The sequence below is a fragment of the Bombus terrestris genome, chromosome 15 (genome assembly GCF_910591885.1).
Source record: "Bombus terrestris chromosome 15, iyBomTerr1.2, whole genome shotgun sequence".
NCBI lineage: Eukaryota > Metazoa > Arthropoda > Insecta > Hymenoptera > Apidae > Bombus > Bombus terrestris.
In genome coordinates, this window is record NC_063283.1 from 3,297,418 (window position 1) to 3,315,894 (window position 18,477).

The 18,477-nt window shown below is 46.1% G+C and overlaps 1 protein-coding gene and 1 long non-coding RNA gene across 7 annotated transcripts in view; one reads left to right on the forward strand and one right to left on the reverse strand.

The window, feature by feature from the left end:
* Positions 1-18,477, reverse strand: part of LOC125386453 — an 88,644-nt gene that overhangs the window by 65,512 nt on the left and 4,655 nt on the right. The window contains exon 1 of one of the 3 annotated variants that reach the window (XR_007226613.1): positions 14,540-14,708. The exons of 1 other annotated variant lie outside the window; for it this stretch is intronic. This is a non-coding gene — a long non-coding RNA (uncharacterized LOC125386453). Of the gene's footprint in view, positions 1-3,403; positions 3,706-14,539; positions 14,709-18,477 lie in introns of those variants that run through there. One more of the 3 variants, XR_007226610.1, reaches the window with a different exon arrangement.
* LOC100645656 (mushroom body large-type Kenyon cell-specific protein 1) overlaps positions 1-18,477 on the forward strand; it is an 86,763-nt gene that overhangs the window by 3,771 nt on the left and 64,515 nt on the right. For 3 of the 4 annotated variants that reach the window (XM_048412843.1, XM_048412840.1, XM_048412842.1), the window contains exon 1: positions 14,708-16,663. The exons of the other annotated variant lie outside the window; for it this stretch is intronic. The gene's annotated coding sequence lies outside the window, so the exon portion shown is untranslated. Of the gene's footprint in view, positions 1-14,707; positions 16,664-18,477 lie in introns of those variants that run through there. 4 annotated transcript variants of the gene reach the window in all.

Here is an 18,477-nt window from a genome sequence, read left to right on the forward strand (position 1 = left end):
CGCTCGCGTTTATATCCGTGCGTATCTGTCCGCGTCTGCGTGACCACGTTATATACACACACATACGTACATACATGAACGTGCATACGCTGCTTTTTGCATGCGCGCACCAGAAGAAAGAGAGAGAGAGAGAGAGAGAGAGAGAAAAGAGAGAGAGAGAGAGGGAGAGGGTCAGTGGTTTCGTCGGTTTTATTATTCGGCACTGTACGCCAACTTAACCTAGGTCAGTGTGGTAAAAAAGCTACACGTTCGGCGAGTTCGCAGTACGGGCGGAGTGCATCAAAGCGGGAAGGGGCAACGGGAGAAAAAGAAGGAAGCGACGCGACGTGTGTGCGTGCTTCGTACTGTTGCCAGCGTAAGCGCCCTCGTACTTATGCACGCTCGCGACAAATAATCGTGCGCGACACATCCGCTGCCGAACCGGCCTGTTCGATGCAACTCGAACGCTCGCTCGTACGTTTTTCGCTCTCCATTACATTTTTCGTAATCTAATCTCTTCATTTTAAGTCATAGATACGGTTCTTGTAATCGTATCTGAAAGTGTTTTCACGTTCGCAATGAAATCGTTGTTCACTTCGCTGCGATGTAATTGGCAAAAAAAAAAAGAAAAAAAAAAAAGAAAAAAGAAAGAAATGAAAAAATGCAGAGGACAGAGAAAATAACAAAGCACAAAGGGGGAAAAACGAACGATTCGCGAGATTCGCGATAGCGTGAGACAATGTGCCGTTCGATATCTTCTCTGCGTACGTACAAATGTGTAAAGTACACGTTCGTTACAAACATTACGTTACACGTAAATATTTCGCATCGGGAAAAATTGCTCGCGCCGCTCGTCAATTTCCATTCTACGACAATCTGTTACGCTAAAAGGAGAATTCAAGGAAAGCAGAGAGGTCGAGGTGGTGCGAAACGAAGGTTGAACGGTCGATCGAGAGTGGCAAAGTGCCGAAAGCTCGAAAGCGCAGAGTGGTAGTAGGAGGAAAAGCGTGAGAGGGAAAGAAAGCCGGGGGGACGAGGAAAAAGGGTGAGAGAAGGACGGTAGAAAAGGGGTGGAAGCGGGAGTTGCAAGGACCACGAGCATAGACGGGGTCGGTAGTTTCGCCAGTTAGCCGGGTTTAAAACAGCTGCCAAATTTCCCTCTCGGCCGGGAGAGTGAGAGTGACCCATCGAGAGCGAGTGTGTTCCACATCGTGTTTCGCAGCGATACAAGCCGGCGCAGCCGGCTGCACATGCACATGCACATGCACCAGCATACAAACACGTAGCCACGAGCATGCACATGCACCGATGCAGGCGGTCGAGCTATTTGTGCGCATCCATGCGCGCGCTCCTACATAAGCGTCTATGTGTATGCACTGTACTATACCCAACTATGTAGGTGTATGAACGAACGCGTAGCACCCATCCGTGAGTACGTACGCCGTTGCACGTGTGCAACCTACATGTAACCGTGCAAATGGCGTACACACACGAAAAAGCACGTGGCAAGTTTCGAACGCGTTCACGGGAACATCGACTAAACGAACAAAGTATGAGTGAGTATCCGAACATTGGGTACGAACATTGTGTAGACGCGTCTGTGTTTGCTTCGTATGTCGCTGGTTACAACTCGAATACATGCGCACGGACGACGCGACGCTTCGCAGGCGTCTCGGTGTCTGCATGCATATCAGATGCATCCACTGCACGCCGATTCGAGACTAGACTACGCTTACCGAAAGACGTAACTCGTGAGGATTGTTAGAATTTTCCGTAGAGGTTTTTGATGTATTCTCCGGTCTGCGCTGAGACGTGGTTCGATCATAAGTCACTGTAGCTAGATCGTAAATAAATTTTGGAGTTAGAAAACTCGCCAAACTGACGAGTTTCAGGATTGCCGGTTCTGTGATTAGGGAAACCGCGTACCTAGATGTATCTGAGATATTTGATGTTAATATTTATAGGAATAAAACTTCGATTATATGCGTATCTATCTATTTTGGGTGAATGGAAGGCGTGGAGCCCGGAAAAATGATTCATTGGCTATACCAATGTCGTGTAAATATTCCTTTGGCGTGGAAACCTTTTCGAAGCTGGCGAAGTAATTGAATCGTAATCGGACTATGGATGTTTGTACAAATTCATACTTTTATGAACACGAGTAAACAAAGATAGAATCTAAATCGAGCTTTTTCGCGCCCTTTAAACGTCATAACAAATACGCAACTTTGAATATTATGTATATCGTTGAATGTTACGCGTCTTGTGTATATTTTTTCATATTTACAGTTTCCAGTACATAAAAATGCACACTCTACTATCGCCGCTATATCGTAACAAGAAAACTGTTTCGTCGATCGTAAATTTTTACAACGAAAGGATATCTGTACAACATCAGTCATTTTAGTAAAAAAAACTGACTGACATTGATTTGCTTCTGAGCTCTTCATATCGCTTTAACTATAATCCTCTATGTATACTAATATTTAGTAGACACATACTACAGGTTAGTAGATGTAATCTTAAAGCATCGAGAAACAGCGAAACACTGTCTGACGGAAGAAAGCTGAAGTCTTTAATGCATAGGATCAAGCAGATAGGCTGTAACAAGACGATGCGTGAGACTCCGCTATTTTATGCACTCGTATAATATTTCTTCTTTATTTCCCTTCATTGATCTAATTGTCCGTGACCGGTAGAACTCTCGTGTCATAATCGATCGACAAGATGAAGATAGCTTGCAAATTCTTCCGTCTCACGCTTTTCGACCCAAACTCCGTCCGAAAAGTTCATTTTTCCTTAGTGAAACACTACCTTAATCCTTTCAATTGATCTTTAGCGGACGACGTATCAAAATAACGTAAAATTTAATACCAACGATTTCGAGTATAATTATTTCCTTGTCATTACGATTTCTTGCGTTCTTGGTATCAGATGCAAGGAACACACGCTTTGATTATTTTCCAGGAAACAAATATTGATCATGGCGTTACATGTAATTACAGCTAAGATGTGAAATTTATACTACCATTGTATATATTATCTGTCTCGTGGTGTGTTCTCAGCGAGTTGAACAACAGCAGACGGAAAGGTACCACGAAACATTTTCAATGGAAACTACATTCACGAGAAAGATACGTTTAACTCGTTTAAGATACGTTTACAGCGCCTATATTGAATTTTTATTGCTGTTTTATAATTAACAAATTTCCTCGACCCGCGGAAAGAATCGTTGTTGACGACATACACGAATCTAGAATTTTTCTGAAAAACTGAAAAATCCCTTCGCTTGTTAAACGAAGCGCGAAATCAAACATCAGAATTCAAGCAGAATGTCGCAGATCGAAGCGGAATAAAGATACGTAATACGATATACGTCAACTATGTACCTAATATGTATAACCAGCTATAGAATAGTACGTACATGTAGCATCGATATCGGCCGTGTATGTGGTGAATGTCGTGAATAAGTGGCTCGATACTCCTTGTGTCGCGGCTGAAAGATTCGTCGGTTCCGTAAGTAGAGCGGAACGTCGTAGGCCACGCAATACTTTCGGCGCACCTGTCGAACGACATTCGGAAGCGTCGAGTTCACAGATGCAAAAGTTGAGAATCGCTGGGGTTTACTATACACGTTCGACGGAAAGTAGAGAAGCCCGAAATGCACGGACACTGACAGTTTCTGGGACTAGAGCAACAAGTAGTAACCGCGTTTATATCGGCGCCGTTGGCTACGTAGTGGATGCACAGTAGGTATTAGTATATATGTAGGTGCATATATAACGTAACCGAATATATAGGTCGACTGGAACGCGACGGCAGCTGACGCAGCAGCGGCAGAGCCGCAGCCAGTTTAAAGCGCAGTCAGTTACCCCCGAAAATTTTCCAAGTTGTACAAAGTGGGGGTAGTCCGTCGACTAGCGGCAAACCATCTCCGAAATACATAGAATCTAGCATGTACCCGTGGCCGCTCTCTCTTATATACCTTACTCCATCTACATATGCTACTGTCGATCGCGTCCAATGTCGCGCAGCAACAGTTTGCCAGCAGCACGCGCAAAAATCCTGGCGAAAATTTTTACCGGTGGCGCTTTATGTTAGCCGTAGCCGGTGCATTCGATTCGCTCTCGCGTAGAAATTACACCGCCACCGGGACCTTCTATATAACCGTTCAGTTTCTATTATACCGTTCAATTTGTTCCGTTTTGCGAGCGTAGGCACCGCGCACGCTTGATTATCGATAAATCGATTAAACATCGACGTTCAACATCGACTCGCGTTATCGAAAATATTCAACAAAATTATCATTGGCTCGATTACCATAAAGGCGTGATTACAATAGAGACAGAGAGAATTACACGAGCGGACGTAACTAAAATCGGCAGGGGAATAAAATGCCTCGTTGCAAACTGGTCAAAGCTAAAATCAGGTTCATGTTGCATTGAATTTCCAGTGAATTAAGCGCGCCGAAGGCCGTCTCTCTTTCTCACTCTCTCTCTCACACACATGCACACACACACTCACTCTCTCTCTCTCTCTCTCTCTCTCGATCTCTTTTTCTCTCTCTCTCTCTCTCTCTCTCCGCGCTCTTCGATAATTTTCGGGAAATTAGCCGTTAATAACGACGAAACGCGGTTAACCGAGTCTTTTCGCGAACAAGCCCGACGATTAAGCGCGTTATTCGATTAAACGTCAATTAAATACGTTCGCGTATCGGTGTTGGGGGGTGTAGTGGATAGAACGACGCCGATCAAACCGTTGGAACTAGCGCGTTTCATTACCGTGATACACGTATCATCGATACGCGGTTCACCCGGTTTCCAAGAAACGACGAAAATCATTGCGAGCGTCCGTCCGGTCGTTGACTTTATTTGTACCTGTGCCAAGCGGCGACCGACGTCGCCGGCACCTACTACTACGATATGTAGATGCCACGCTGTACATATGTACGCGCGGCTCGTACCTCGCGCAACAAGTAGGTATCGCCAAAATATGGCCAGACGACCGGCGGAAGAGCCAACGCGAGAGACGAGAGAGGAAACGATGCTTCCCCGTTCTCGAGCTTTTCCTATTCCTCTCGCGATTCGACAGATTCTGGATTTTCAACGGCGTGTAACGCTACATAGACTGCGCCAGACCTTTAACCTTAAACCCTGAAATTTCTGAAGGCTGCAACTATCGAGCCTTTCGTAGGAAAACAGGGCAGGTCGAGATCTACGAGATGAACCTACGTAAAATACGAAATAAAATTTACTTTACTTTTGAAACACAGTTGTCGTGTTCCGTCCTCCTTAAGATACAATGGCAAACGAAAGAAAGTTCATAGGATAGAAGGCATAAATTTTACGATGAGTTAAATGGTAAATTAAATTTAATAACAAAGCGATAATTTTGCAAAACGGATTTATATTTAATAAGAGCAACGAGCAAATGTATTTTCCTCGAACGACTTACTTTCCCGAACTATACCCTCCATCGTACGTCTGTCTTTAACCCGAAAAGAACACCAATCGTGGTGTTGCCAAGTGCTAGCAGAGTGGAAAATTAACTTAATTCCTAGACGTATGACCGGGTGCGCGCACGAGTATACCGAGAAAGTTTGCCGAGTTATCAGTGCATAGAATCGTTGGCGCCGCTCCAACTAATTACAAATTAGTTACAAAGCTTGCCGAGATTCGACTTTATCGATTCGTAATGACGCGTTTAACCTCATCGGTCCGATATATAGGGGATCGATCCGCGTCTTGCCTTTGCAGAGAGTAGATCTGCCTGTGTCTCTCTTGGCCGCTTTCTCTCGCTCTGTTTGCCCTTGCACCTACCGAGGAATTATGGCAAACCTTTCCACTCGCATTCCTCGCGAATCGCAGCTAGGATTCGACGATTTCCAGTCTCACGATCTTCTACACGATTTGAATGCAGCGAACGTTCCCGCCAACGTTTGCGTACCGAGACTGTTAAAATTACGTTTCAACAATTTCGATCTCGATCTCCGGCATTTCGATTTTGTTCGCCAGGGTTAAGGTTTCCTTCCAACTTCAACAAATGTCCCGTGGAACGTTAAACGAACGTTTAAAACGGTCGCAAGCAAGGTTTGAGAGCGTTCCAGCGACTCGCAGGAGAAAGGCGATGATTCGTTGGCTATCCATTGCTTATCCACGCAGGAGTAACACCGCGTGCAAGTACTACTTACGTAATACCAATTACAGAGGCTACGACACTTACGGATAAACATCGGTTCGTCACCGGCGTTTATGCATGCGTTACGGCGTCGGTGTCAGAGCAGAGCTGAGCTCGCATTTACCATCGCTTCGAGAACCCTTTGGCGACCCTCGTAACTACCGATGTTTACGTAAATACATATCTTTATCGATACAATTAAAAAGACAGAGCAGCCAGCGTATAAAAGCTCGCTTTATCTGCTAAAAGTAATAGAGAGCATTATATTTTCGATATTTTACGCAATTTGCATATTGCGCGAGTTCTTAACAATTTTTCAAATGTAAAGAGCGCGCGATAAAGTCTTAAATGCATAAAAAATTGCGGTCTAGGGATAACACGCGACTGAAATAAGACCTATAAACGAAATTTAATAGCCGGACGATGCGAAGAAGATTTTTGTTCCGTACCTACGTTCCAAGTTTTTCTTTTTTTCTTCTTTTTATCAAAAGATATTCATGAGTATAGGTGTACGTATCTGTAATTATACCATACAGGAACCGTGTCTAATTAGACCACGAAATTGTGAAACCTGGATAAAGGTTGCTTCCGTAGAACCGTTCATTTTTCATTCGAGGATGAATAAGAAAGAAGTAACTGGAAAGAACAAGTGAGAGTCTCAGCTTGTAACTTATCAACTCGCTAACATCGTTTTAATTACTAAATTATAGTGGAAGAGGGATGTGCTCGTATCTAAGTTACAGTAACAACCGTGACGCCACTTCGCCCTGACGTCATACGATCGGCTTCGACGAAATTCGCGACTATCGCGTTTCCAAGTGCGTTACGAATCGCGAGGCGCACGTTTCGTTGCCTCGTTACGATAATACGTATCGCCGGCTAATGAAACGAATTACGTAATTTGCATAATCGATACAATTATCGCGAAATTAATTTAAGTAATTGCCGACGTGGAAATTTCTGCTCGCGAGCAAAGTTAATGGGCCAGCATCGGGATGCATCCTGCAAACGATTCCTGTTTTCGTTGCCGATGCAAACGCGAAAATCCAGCGTTTGTTCTAATTGAATTAATACATCGGTGCGTTGTAAATTGCATGGAACTTCACGGTATTGCGAAACGCGTGAGAAAACGCATGTTCGATCTCTACGCGCCTCTTCTCGGTGAACGAGTCGCGCGAAGCTGGTAAAACAGAATTTACACCGAGGATACCGAAGATCGATTTAGGTTAGGTTCACGATCGCAGCGTGAATGCAACCGGCTCGTTCGCGTCGCGCTGACGAATGCCGCGGTCGGCGTCGTCTCCGACGGGCCGGATAACTCTCGCGTCGTTGGCGTCGACAACGTGACGCGTGACGTCGAGCGTAGAGCGCGAACGTGGCGATAAGCAGAGATACGGTCAAGGCCGGCTTGCATACCGGTCTGTCTGTCCGTTCTCTTTCCTGCACCGCACCGGCTCGACACCGGAATTAACGCGCGCGACCGTACACGCTCGATACGACGTCACGCTTCGATCTGGACGACGAGGACGATGAACACCACGAAGATTACAACGATCGTGTCAATGACGAGCAACAGACGATCGACGAGACGACGGACTAGAGGGAGTCTTGGACGTCGTAGAGTCGCGTAAGGCCATGGTTACAACGGATGCCTATTCGGACGAATGAAACAACTGAAAACTGCAGTAACTGTACATTATAAATTATACATACACATGATAATGTCCGTAGATATTTCTAGACGACTGGTTTAACGTTTTTCCAAAGATTGATATTTTCCCAATAGTATTTTCAAAGTTACGACCAACGAACACTGGCTACAAAATGTATTTGCACACCGCTGTATTTGTTTATTTATTCGTTCGTGCAGTGTACCAATCAATCAAGCCAAAGTATTTAAGGTTTCGCATCATTTGGTATTTTCGTACGACCTTATAGATTTTATACTGTAAAGGTGAAACACGAAACCTGATAATAAAGAAAACGCAACATTGCGAAAATATCGTCGTAGCACCGAACCGCGATCAAATACTCCGACAAATTGCAACTGAAACAAAGTCATATACCCGCATCGTCCAAATTTTATATGTATCTATAACGAAGGACAAACACTCAGATCTACGCTAGCTTTTACAATGTGACTAGAAATATTTCTAACGTTCTAACATTGCAACATTGAACCAAACCTGTTTAAAGTCTCGCTTTCTCGCGTATATCTATTAATAAATTTTAACTATTGTTCGCGTGGACATGTGCCATCGACCGAGTACAAATTGGCGAAATAAAATCACAGGCGAAAATCAAATCGAAGAATATATTTTACATATGGTGAATAATTTACAAGCGTCCGGATATGTTATCAACGGCAGCGTAGATACGTATTTGATTACATTGACGTATTGAATTCTTGGAAACGTCAATTCGTCCGAATAAGCATCCACTGTAACCATAGTCGAAGAAGGCCGGCCTCGAGAAAAAAAAGAAGACTCGTCTCGATTCGTTTCGCTTCCCCTCTCAAGCGTGCTTCGAATTCGGCGCGGCCTTCGCCAGAGGAGCAGCGCGATTGGTCCGACTGACCCACTGCCACTGACCTTGAGCCCATCCACACACCGACCGTACCAGCTCCCTCATCCAACGCTCGGACTTTCGGCAACATGTCCGACCAAACACGATGCGGCCGCTTCGAGGAAGCCAGCGAGAAGGAAGCGACTGTCCGTCTGGCGGATCGGCTCCGTTTCTACGGAAATTCTCTCGCTATATGCAAAATCGATCAGCTGATATTCCAACGAAGGATAATCGATGTCGAGTGAAAATGATATATTTTCGATTTGTTCGCTGTCCGAGAAAGAAACAAATTGCTAAGATTCGTAGCAGGATATTCGTTCGTACTTTGTTCCGTTATTCTTGTTCCTTCGCTATTCTGCTTGCTAATTGCGATCTTCGGTTTAGATGCGATTTTAATTAGATGTAACCTTAGATAATGCTAGATATAGTCACTTGCTAATTGCGCTCTTACTTTGTTCAATGTTATTGCAAATATCAAAGTATTTTCACTCGGTGTAGCGACGAGTGGAATAATGAAATTTATGCAAGAGGAGAATCGAAGACGCAAAAATGTGCAGAATGCAGGTAATATGCAGAGACGTATGAAACGTTCAGTCTGCCTATAGATAGATAAAACGTTTTCTATCTAAACTGTATCTTTTTAATTGTGCTCGTAAAAGATATGAATTCGCGATCTATGTACTAATTAGCTGTACAAAAGGTGCGCGTAAGATAAATTTCTTCTAAGCCTCGTTGCACACGGTCATTTCGACGAACAGCGGAATAAAAGAAACGCGCGAAGGAAACGCAAGGAATCGATCGATTATAACCGACTTAACACGGAGAAAGAATTTCGAGAACGAAAGATTCCGTTCGACTCGATAACGCGTAGATAAGATCGTCATTGTCCCGTGCGTTCGCCTTCCTCTCCTTTCATTTTATTTGTGCCCGATAAATAATTCATGCTCCTTTTCGAGGGAACAGCGTGTACCTCGTAACCTTGTCGCGCTCCTTGATCCCGGCTCGAGTGAGACAACGCGGTCGCCGTCTCGATGATCGTTCGAGGGCGCGAAATTCGTGGCGAAGGTTCGCCGAGGGTCGATGCGAAACAGAAGGACTCGATACGAAATCGTTTCCCATGCACCAGGCCTTGCGCGTTGTCTCGCTCGCGTTTCTGTTTCCTTTCCTCCTTCTTTTCATTCTCTTTTTTTCCTTCTTTTTCTTTTTCCAGCCACCTAACAGCGTTATTGTTGGCGCCTTGAAAAATTTCGAAAGTACTGCGTTCGATCGATAACCACGCGTAACTTTCGCCGATGAAGATCGCGTTGGAAAAATTTGTAAGAAACAAAGATGGATAAGAGGCAGACAGAAAGGGACACGTGTGACGAAAGTTGGGCACGTTCGGTGCGTTCGACTCGAATCTAAAACGTTGACGAAGATTTGGTGTGCGTGGCTCCGCCTCCTACTCCTATCCAACCCATTCTAAACAAATGAATCATGCTCCAAAATGGCCGACTGAATTTAGACGTCACGTGGCATCGACGTACGTGCCCGCACGCACACACACACAAACACACACAAACACACACACACACACACACAGAAACACACATACACACGCAAACAACCGTGTATCCGACCGGAGCAGTTCAAGCTGCGGCTGTGAAGAAGAACTCACGCATAAAATGCCGACCGTTATATCTTGTTCGAGAGCTTATGAATAACGCTCCTTTGCTCCCCGCCCTTTCGAGTCGTCGCAGATTGACTATCCTCAACTTTATCGATCGATCGCGCGATAAACGTCGCTCGTGAGACTTTCGATTCGCGAGTGCAACTGCTATACGGAACTCGTTTAGCAAATCGGCTAGCACAGCGAAACGGAAATTAGAGAAAATCGGTGAAATTATACGCGATAAGCGCGGATAACGAAGCTCTGTGGCTAGAGTTAAAAAAAGAAAATGTTTAAAACGGAATTAGCCACTAGACGGTACTAAAATTTCAAACGCTCTAATTAACCAATTTGACGATAAAATTTCAAAAAGTGGAATTACAACCGCTTTAGCCATAAAATCTCGAAAGTTTCGAAAACGTCGAATTAACGTCTTCAACCTGCGAACAGTCGTGTACGTGGACAGCTCTGGTTTAGCCGGTCAAGTTTGACGAACGCGAGCAAACGACGCGTAAGAGGAAGACGATTTACGGCTCGTGTATAGCTGTAAAAATCGTAAAGAAAAGAAAAGAAAAAAAGAAAAGGAAAAGAAAAAGATCCATAGATGAAGGTGGATCTAATTGTGAAAAGCGTTTGAACGAAGTCGGACGCTACGGTAGGCGTAGATTTTTCGGAACGTGTAGCCAGACATTGGCTGGCAAAGAGAAAGGCAGCGGTAGGAGCTGGCTGCCCACATAACGACGCGCTAACTTGGAAGGCCGGTGGAAAATTTAATGTCAAGTATACATGGAATTGGTTTTGCGAGATTAAACGGCAATGTCGGTACGGTCAAATGGTGTGCCCTTACTTCTCGTTTCCGCGGCGATCAGCGCGCATGCAAAAGCGCGCTCGCCAACGTTTGTGGGGAAAATACACCAATTTCGCGCGAATTGCATAACCGTTCGCTCGTCTTTGATCGTTGTCGTCGGTTGTTCTCGTCGTTGGCTGCGACAGTCGGCACAGAAGGCGTCGACATGGGGCGTCCTATCTAATCAGCCACTTTCGACTGCCATCTTGAAACCCGAAGCACGCCGTGCCCCAAGATTATCTAACGAATTTCTAAACCGTCCGTCCGCCCGCCTCAAGGTCCGGCGTGATCGCCTCTTTTACCGTCGTGATCCCCTTCTCCGTCGTCTTCCTCCTTCCACCCTCTCCGCCCGCCGATCTCCAGCTATTCCGAGTGGTCTTGCGTAAAGTTTGAAACGATACGCGAAAAATATAGGCTTATCCGTGATAAGATAAGCCAATAAATGTAATAGATAGGACTTTCGACTTTCAGCCAACTATCCTAACCGAACATAGGATTCACAGGGACAAACATGGTCGGCCATAAGTTGAGGCCACTGATAATAAATATTTGGTATCTATGCTTTTCGCTGATTTCATTTCCCGCGTATGTTACTACGAATCTGTTATACTTTGTTCGTATCATACGTGTCTCCTAATGCAAAAGTAACAAGCGTGGTAAAGTTTGTTGGAATTTTTCAATGGATGTATATTATATATATTATATGGATGCTATATATATATATATGCAATTAATTCTACCGAGAAATTCATCGAAAATTACGACGAAATAGCCGGTATAATCGTTGGAAATGGTCGTAGCGTACGATGTAATATAAAAACATATGTAAAATATCGAAAGTCTATAACGTTGGTGACATTCGTCGAACGAAAGAAATTTCTGTTTGAATTTTGTTATGGATTTGTAACACGCTCGCAGTCTTTGAGAGCTAAAAAAAATATTTCACGTAGCTGCTATAATACACAGTACGCGTATCTATCGGATGCTGCGATGTAGAGAGCCGTGTTTCGTGAACACATTCGCGATCGGTATACGTAGAAGCGGATGACATACTATTCGCGAACAGCAGCGACGATGCCCCTTAAGACGGTGTCGCGAAACGAAACAATTTTTCTTCCGCTACACGCGAAGCGCACCGCTGTATATCGCGTGCATAGGTAAAGAGAGGAAAGAAAGAAAGAGAGCGAGCTCAATTACCGGAGGTAAGAAAGAAGCGGGCGGATTAAACGCGGCCAGATAAAAGTTATAATCGCGTTTATCGTAGATGCACCCATTAATGGGATGTTCACGGTCAATTTAACAAGATTTTATCGTGACTGTAACCGCGGCCAAACGATGCGTATTTTCAGTTAATAAATTATAATAATTAATAGACGATACCGTAGAATGTAAATTTCAAAGGCCGCAGGTTCGAGCTGTGTATCGCGTGGCGGTCGCTTGGAAAGACGTCGATCCGCGTGCAACTGTGTGCTGCAGTTTTATTCGCCTCGTACGTGCCCGGATGTTGCACGCCACGTATTTATTGTCCATCGATCTCCAGAAAAACTAGCAAATGGACGCGGTGGCACTGTGCGTCGTAGCGATTAGCTTTTAAATTTCAAATCGCAGCAGCAACTGCATCAAATTGTCTCCTATTAAAAGTGTCATGGCCACGGTGGCGTGCGGTGGAGCGGGGAGGAATGGATCAGGCGGGTTACCAAACGTCTGCGCGCGTGTTCTCTTGCGTGAATCGCCGCTGCTAGCCTCGCAGATGGAAATGTAAGCGGCCAGTGAAAAATCTTAGAAACATTTGCGGTTTATCGTGCCTGTAAAAACGGCCAAATTTTCCCGACGTTTCAAGCAATAACGCGTCCTTTTAGTCGGAAGGTAGACTCGCAACACGATGATGCCGACATTACAATAGATGATTCATAAGTACGTCGATTTATTATCGAATGAATATTTAATCGGTTGTGTAAAAACACTCGTCCACAGCTTCTCGATTTGATTAGATGTGATTCTTTCGCGATATAATTTCAAACCCGTATAAAGAAATTACGTAACTAACAGAGAAATGAAGATATTATACCTCGAAGAATGAAGGATGCTAGAATATTCTTTTGTTCTCATTGAAATATGGAGAGTCTTTGTTGCGAGACCCTCGATTGGCAAAGTAACGCCAAAAGTCAGAGCTATTCTTCTCAGCGAAGCTGCTCGTTGCAGAAGGTTTCGTGGAAACGATCAATTTGCTATACGGCGGTCGAAATTTTAGCGAACGAAATTCGTTCGACTGGCTGGAGAAACGTAGCGAGGCGTTCTTAAACTGAATTCTAGAAGGATCGCGTTTTACGAGGAGAAGGCTGACAGGAGCGGGACTAGGAAATCGATAAAACTCGCATGTAAGAATGCATTAAACCGATCTATGACCGTAAGACAAAGCAATGCGACTGGAACAGGTTCCGGGGAGCCGAACGCGTCCCTATACGTATCGTGGCTTTACGAAATGAGCAAACGTTCGCTCTAAAGATAGTAGTTGATGTCTTGGAGTAACGCAACGCGTTAGACTTGCAGTCGCGCTAGCAAAATAAAGACGAAATTCACGAAACCTTTAATCGATTAAAAGAGAAATTTCTCTTGGTTGTTGCGAACCGATCGCGTCGATCAAAAGCTGTTTCTTCGTCGTTGTATTAGAATACTTTATCTATCGACATGTCCAATATTTCCATTTATACATTTTTACAAAGTTACACACATCCCTTTTTCATATCCTAGCGTTCTTTCTTATATATCGTCGTTGCGGAATGGCAGATGACCGAGTTCTCGATCAAATTTTCAACGTTTATAACTCTCTGGAAAAATGACAAAGCCACACACGAAGCGAATAAATAATAAAAATCCGCCCGTGGATTCGCACCGAGCAGCAGACGAGACCTGGCGTCATTTCCAAAATGCATCGAATTCTTAATATTTAGAACGTTCGATGTCTGAAATTTTGTTGAAAATAATCTCGCATCCATATCCGATACATATCCTCTAAAATAATCCAAATAATCTAAACAATAATAATAATAATAATATTTATGTCCCTGGCATAAATAACAATAAATAAAAGCGTGGCACGGAGCGCGCAACGTTTGGGCGCGACTTTCAAAATGTGCGCCAAAATGTAAACGAGATAACAGATCTGGCTCGGTGGCTGATCCAGAAAACGATTACAACGACGAAGCGAAACGATCTCACGGAGAAACTGTAAATCGAATGATCGTACGGTGGCACAAGCTACTCGTTACAATGCCGTGTGATCGGTCGTAGGAAAAGAATAGCGGTTCGAAGTATGTACATACTACTCATAACTGGCGCTCGTCGTTGGTACACCGGAGTGACCGTGCGTGAGCGGTTGAACGTCGAGAACGATGGCAGTGACGAAGGTAATGGTGTAGTGGTCGTGGTCGTGGTCGTAGCGTCAACAACAACGACGACGACGACGACGACGACGACGACAACGACGACGACGACGACGACGACGACGACGACAACGATGAAAATACTGGTAGAAAGACGAGGATGACTATGGTGACGGTGGCAACGGGCGAGAACGACAACGTCGACGACTATGACTACGCTAGGAGAACGACGACGGCGGCGACTACGACTACGACTACGAGAGGATCGACAATGAGAACGACGAATAGGTGGTACGTAGTGGTAGTGGTTAGGCGAGTAGAAGAAGGTCGCGTGTGTTGGTTACGTGGACGATACACATAATGGAAAAGGTGTAGTGGTGTTATAGTAGTGGTAGTGGCGCGAGTCGGTGGTGAGGAGGATAGCGGTGGTGTTGTCGGGCGGTGGTGGTGGGACGAAGATGGTGGGGTGGTTGGATGGCGGCGCTCCTAGCGCGCAAGCCGCACCGTCCGACGCGGATGCAGTTACGGGAGCGCAGCGCGACCCAATGCAACTCGACGAACGTCGCATATCCGGAGCCGGATCAAACGTCGAGGCCTGGGCAAGTGGTGCGTGTGCGTGTGTCGCTTCATCTCCCTCTCGCCTGTGCGCCCGTGAAACACGCGAGAGAGAAACCAAGGGGGAGTGACGGGGAAAAGACGGATGCGAGAAGTAAAGCCGAAAAGAAACGAACGAAGAAAATGAGAAACGGTGTTTCCCTCGGCGGTGCGTAAGCGCGTCTTCGAGAAAAGAAAAAGAAAACGGAGGACGAACGAGCAGGAAGAAAGAAAGAAAATAAAGGGAGAAGAAAACGGTGAGAGAAGAGCGACGGAGAGAGAGAAGAAACCTGGCGAAATAACCTTGTCGAACTCGTGCAACAAATACATTAAGGAATCTCGTTGTTGTTTCGCTCCTCCGATCGAGACGAACCGCTGTTGTCGTCGTCGTCGCTGCTGCTGCTACCGCTGCTGCTGCTGTTGCTGTTGTTGTTGTGCACGCGCGCCGTGATTCCGCGCTTCGTACTCACGCCCTCGCTGCATAAACTTCTCGTTTTCCGCTCCGTTCTTGCGGCCAAGGCGTACCGCTACGAGCAAGAAAACTACTCGGTTCCAAGAGAGGAACCGTCATCGGCAAGAGAGGAACGATCGACGGATCGTACTAATCGCGAACGATCGGAGAAACAAAAACGGAGCCGGTAGAGACGGAAAAGCAGTGGGAGAAAGAAATTCGAAGATAAAGGTGAAACGAGTGAGTAGGAAAGGAAGAACTAGCCGGTGTTAGGATCGTCGTTGGTGGCAGTGATATCGTAGGAACGGTGGCAAAACGCAGATCCGTCGGTGAAATTCGCGCGCGCCTCCAATTTCCTGTCGCTCGGATTGCCGAATCGAATTGGCGGCGGAGGGAGCGGAAGACGGAAGACGGGAAAGGAAAACGGTAAAAGAGCAAAGGGTAAAAGGAAAAACGAAGGAGAGGGAGAAAGAGGAGAGTACCAGCGACGCTGTCGAGGATCGGAAGGATCGAACGGAGGAGAGCAACAGGCTCCTAGCGTGGAAGGAAGACGGTGGAGGGGAGGCGGTACAACTGGAGAGTTCGGTGCAACCGTCGATTCCATTTCGTTAGTTCGCGCTCGGTCTCCTTTTTCGTACGCGTGTCAGTCTACGAGCGGAGCTACGTTTCTCGTTGGAGACCTTGTCGGTTCGCGGCCGTCGATCGTTTCGCGGTCGCGCCTGTGTTACGTTCTTTGTCTCGTTTCTGTTTCTCGGTGCGTGAAAGTATAAAACGACGCCGGAAAGAGAGGAAGAAGCACAGACAGAGCAAGCAGGAAGAAGAAAGGGAAGGAGAAGAGGAAGAAGAAAGGGAAAATCGCGATTTAATTCGAAGGAAAATGTCAAGGAAGATGCGCGACGAGCGCGGCTACCGGCTCGACACGAGAGTGGCGAGCCGCTACCAACCATTCTGAGGACCGAGCGCATCGCCGATCGTCACGCGAGAAGGAAGTGCAACCCGTGATTCTTCCTGTCGTGAGAGTGAGTACCGGCGATGATTGTTTTTCTCGTCCCCTGTTTCGAGAAAACCTCGAACGAATCATCGTAGAACGAATCGCGCGAGTACAGCACGCGTGTACGCGTGCACACGTATATATACGCGCCAGTGTGAGGGTTTTCTGTCAACGTGTGTACAAACGGCCGCGTACGCGCGTACGTGTCCGTGTGAGCGCGGTGGCGCTCGCGCGCACGAGACACACCGAGAGGGAAGAAAGGAAGGGGCCGCCAGAGGGGGAGGGCGTGCGAGTAAGACAGATTGAAAGCTAGGCAGAGGGGGAGAGGGATTAGAGAAAGAGCGCAGGGGCCGAAGAGGAGGAGGAAAAGAATAAGGGGATAAGATAGAGACGGAAAGAGGAGTGCCCTCGCGTGCGCCTGTGTGCATGCAACGAGCGTGTGCACGTGTCATCGTATGCGATTCTAGGTGCGTGAGAGAGCAAGAAAGACGAAGCTGTCGGGTTGCGGAGAGGAGAGGTCGAAGGGAGGGAGATCGACAGGCCACAAGACGCACTAGAGAGCTTCTTAGACACCAAAATGGCCGAAAAGACGGTGCGCTCTTCAACGAGCCACGCCACCTCTTTTTTTCTTCCCCCTTTCTTCGCTTCTTTTTTCGTCGTTTCACCCGCGCGTTTACACCGTGCATAGATTTTCCTTGTGCGGAAACCTTCATCCTCGTTCTACACGGTGACAATTTCAACTTTAGACGGAAGTAGAGATAGTGTGTTCTTCGTTGGTGGTACGCTTTGCAAATGTTTGATGCGCGTTCGCCTCGCCGGTAGCCTCTTATCGGTGTTTCGTCTACGATCGTCTACCTTTCATTGCCGAGTCCTCCCTCTCGTATAACGAGTGACCTCATTACGTTCGCTCGAGCCGGTCTTACGTCGTGTCCGTTACGTTTCTCCCTCTGGGATTCTTCTGGTTTCGATGTCTGACCGACGTTGGTTGCCAGGTGTCTGGCAGCAGTTCCGAAATGTCGCGCGACACCTCCACAAAACGAACAAAACGAAGAACCATCCCTTTCACGGCCAACGATTAACGTCAAATAGATCCGATCTGTCGTTTCCGAACGTTTAAAATTAAACGATTTCTCTCTAATTTGCAAGTGAAACAGTCGCGTATACTTGGTACAGGGGACGCACTCGCAAACGATTGCGAAAGTATACGCAATGCGTCACGTGTTTCGCAGGGGAACCTGTCGCTCTGGAACACGTAACGACCGGTACTTGTGCATTTTCAACATCCAAGGGCGACCGAAACGCGAAAGTCGCGTTCGCGCTCTAACGAAAATCGACGATTCGCCGACTTTAATAAATTCTAATTATCCACCGGCGTTATCGCCGACCAACGTTCGAGTTATCCGAGTCCCAGTTATTTTTCTGTGAATCGTTCGATTCTTTGCTTCTATCGGTTTCCATCGACCAACAACCAGGTTCCAGTTGCAATCTTGGCGAATGTCGGAACGAAATTTCCTTTCGATAACGACACACCCTGTCGTAGCAGGCAAACAGATTCCCGACTGTTTACGTGTTAGCTATTGGTTACGTTATAGCCGATCGAGCGATGCACGCTTGGTTCGCGAGGCAATTAGAACACGGATGCTGGGAAAACGAGACTCGCGCCGGCCCCGATTATATCGCGCGGTGCAGCGTTTCCGGTAACCGTTGCTTTTTGTTAGCGATCCTCTCTTCAAATTTTCGTAGACCGTTCACCGAATCGTGTCTGCACGAAGAATTTTTAGATAAAAGCGGAAACCGTGACATTCTCGAGGACAATGAAAATCGTGCGCGACTTAGGCGGCC